A 3,742-nucleotide genomic window follows, 5' to 3' on the forward strand; every position below is an offset into this window, starting at 1 on the left:
CTCTAGAGAATAGTCTGCATTCAGGGAAAGGAAAAGATGTGATAATCTTTCTAGAAATAAATCTGTGAAGGAAGACTATTTACCCAGAAGATAAAGGTGCCATGGTCTGAAGTTGAATGAGAATTTAAAGGGTTATCTTTTTCCCTTTTACTCTGGCCCTCCAGGGAGTTGAAGCACTGTTTCATATGCAACACTCCTGGGTATCCTGAAGTGAGTGGAGGTAGATGTTGCAAGTGATCCTGCAGAACTGCAAAGCTCGGATACAAAGCAGTGGTTTATGATTTCAGTTTCCATTGCACTGGGTGGGAGGCATAGGTAAAGGTGGTGCTCAGTTCAGTACCACAGATTTTTTTTTATTTCTGTCCCCAGGAAAAAAAAAATCTTTTTCTATTACTTTTATTTAGCTTTTGCTAGCAGAGCAATTGAAGCAAAAAAAATCCTTTGTTGTATACAGTGGAATTGCAGTATGAGATCATTTGGCATTAGGACAAATGCCAAGGTGCAGTGAGGTACAGCAGACATTGTATAGCAACTGTCCCTGCACTTGCTCTTAGCCCAAAGTAAATGAAAGCTAAACTGTGAAGCTTAGCCTTGTTTCACTTTGGCTTCACTTTTACTTACTGTGAGATAATAGTAGGTACAGGGACAGCTTCCATGTCCATAGCTGCCCCCTTTTAACTCACTTAAAACAGGACTGGTGCTTTCCACAAAGCAAAGCTGCTAGCAACTTTGGACTCAGTCAGCTTGTAGCCTGAAAGAAAGGTATTCCTAGAAGATGTTTTCCTCTTTCAAGTTAAGCAAAAAAATTTGAGGAGGTATAGAGGTGCATTAGAAAAATGAGAAGAGGAAGCTCTTTCCTCCTGTTTACCTGCAGCTTCCCTACAGTCGGATTTGCCTTGGGATCCATACCTGGGAACTAGAGTAACCACTGTGAAAAATAATCATCTGCTGGGCAACCAATTTACTTTGCATCAAGCAGATTGTGTTGGAATCCTACATCCCCATACTTCACTTCCTGTTTTCACAAAACAGAATCATAGGTAACCAATCTCTATAGTCTAGCAATAGCCCTTATGTTGTCTACAATCATACATAATGTAACTCTAGCAAAGTAGGCTGCCTACCTCTAGGATTAAAACATGGAGCAGAATCAGGCTCTCTGCACATCTTGACATGTAAAAAGCAGTACCTATGTTAGGAAAACCTCTGAGTCTTCATTAGATATAAAAATAGAAAAGGAGATAATTTATGGTGTTGTGATGCTTAGTAAACACTGGTAGCACTTCAAAGGACCTTTTTTTAAAAGCTTATTTCCAACTAAATATATTTTCAATACTAAGTGTAGGGTTGAAAATGGTCACTTTAATTATCTTACCCCTGCTATTTTCCAGGAAGGAATAGTATTCAAAATAATAAAAAAAAAAAAAAAAAAAATTTAAGGAAGTAGGGCTGAGGTGGAGGAATGACAGTAAATGGAAAAGTTCTCCTCTGTTCCAGTGTTTAGTATTTTGTTAATAGGGGTGGAAAAAGCAGTAGTGCACTGTCTCCAGTGGATCTGGGGGGTATGCAGTCATGTGGATGCACCCTCACCTACCACTGCTGTCTGTGGTTGATCTGGGGATGGGTAGCTCCAGAGCTGCTCCTGCCCTGCTCTAGCCACAACTGCAGCTGTGCTGGGTGCCAGGCTTGACTGGAGACAGCGGTGGCACCACAGGTTTCTCTTTTGAGGGTCTGTTCCTTGCCCATTCCACCCCCACCCAGGTGTCCCTCGCTGGCTGGGAGAAGGCACTGGAAAGAGGAACCTGAACACTGCTACCACTGTCCCTGGCTAATGCAGGAACATGGAGGAGCCCCAGAGTCACTCCTGACCTGTGCTGCAGGGAGTGGCTGCACGGGGAGCTGGGTTCAGGCTGGGACAGCAGCAGTGGCACATATTCTGCTTTCCAGCAAGTAATCCAGGCTGGTGGGGGACACCAAGGGTATAGGGTTACCATATTTCCCGTTTCAAAGAAGATACTTGTGGGAGGGAAGGGAGAGGGAGATGGGGTAATATGATTAGGGGGGCAGTGATATACCTGTGCCCTGCCCCTGCCCCTCACTCCCAAGCCACAGCCCCCACAGCCCTGCTGCTGCCCCTCACTCCTGACCCACAGTGCCCTGTCCCCCAGACCACGCTGGTGCCCCTCATTCCCAACCCGCAGCCCCCCTGTCCCTGCTGATATCCCTCACTCCCGACTTGCAGCCCCCTGGCCCCCCAGCCCTGCCAGTGCCCCTCACTCCTGACCTGCAGCTCCCTGCCCCCCAGCCCTGCTGCCCACACAGCTCTGCTGAACCCAAAGAGCCCCCTCACCCCCTTCCCCTGCCTCCCCACCCTGCTGCAGCCCTAGCACCAGCAGGCACACACACATGCATGTACACACACACAGACTTACCTGCCTGCAGCTGCTGGGGCCTGTGCACAGAGCACGTGATGCCTCAGCCTCCAAGTACCTTCCCCTGCTGCCCCCAGCCCCAAGCAGCTCCTTGCTGGGGCAAGCTGGGAAGTACAGGGAAAGCAGAGTAAAATCCCAGACATTTGCTGATAGTTAAAGAAACTGCCTGGAAGGAGATGGGAGGACCCAAAAAGAGGACATGTCCAGGAATAACCTGATGTATGGTAACCCTAAAAGATAGGGAGAGGTTGGGGGGGGGGGGGGGGAAGGCAGCAGAGAGCAGGCGCCAGAAGGAAGCAACCATGTACTGTTCCACTGTCCTTGGCAAAGCCCAGCTTCCTGTGCAGCAGCTCCCCACTGCCCCTGGGTGAAGTGGGGCAGGAACAGCTCTGCTGCCTTGTCCCCATCTCCAGGTCAGCTAGGGACAGCAACAGCATACCTGCTGCCTGCCTAGTTCCTAGGTATCCCACACCAAGGGCTCCAGCCACCAACTTGCCTTGCCTCCCATCCCCCCATGGTGTGAGGAGCAGCGTGTTGCACCCCCTTTATCCTGGATCCATCCATGCACCATATGTAAAGAAATCAAAAAGAATATAACTATAGCATGGTCTTTAACATGTACTAATCTAGCCACGGGTTGGTAACATACCCACCTTTACTATGGTAATGTCTTCACTGCAGAGCTGGGCTCTTAAACAGCTCTTCCTCTCTGCTGTGCAAACAGCAGACTCACTCAGCTGTGAGCACACGGCTCTTCTTGTGGCGCATGCAATCTGAATTTCCCTTGCTGCATGTGCAGTATTCTTCTGCCACCTAGCCCCACCTTGCCATTACCCAGAAGCAGAGCCCAGAAGCAGAAGTGGGAGGATGGTCACGCTGGCCACCTACGCTATCAGAGCAGTGGGGACAGTGGCAGCCAGGTGGGAGCCTGGGGGCTGTATTTTAACCAATCAGAGGCTGTATGCAGTCTGCATGCCACCAGTTGGGCTGAAGTATGAGCACTGCTTACCCTTGGGCTGGTAACTTTCCCACTTTGCAGTACTATAGCATATGTTCTTATGCAGACTAGGCCTGTATAGGTGTTAGTTAGATCTGTATAGGTGTTGTATAGGCTAGGTGTTCCTGTGATGCCTTCTAACCCTTCCTTTTGTGTTTCCAGAGAGACAGACAAGAACACCAACAATGCAATAGGGGAAAAAAAATAAAGAGTGGCGTAGCTTGTTGCAGAGCTAAGCACCACAGAGGATACCCTAAGGAGATGAAGCCCTTACCAGGACTCAGGATAGTACTGCTGTGACTGCAGCCCAGTG

This window comes from Alligator mississippiensis, chromosome 1 (assembly GCF_030867095.1).
Source record: "Alligator mississippiensis isolate rAllMis1 chromosome 1, rAllMis1, whole genome shotgun sequence".
Classification (NCBI taxonomy): domain Eukaryota; kingdom Metazoa; phylum Chordata; order Crocodylia; family Alligatoridae; genus Alligator; species Alligator mississippiensis.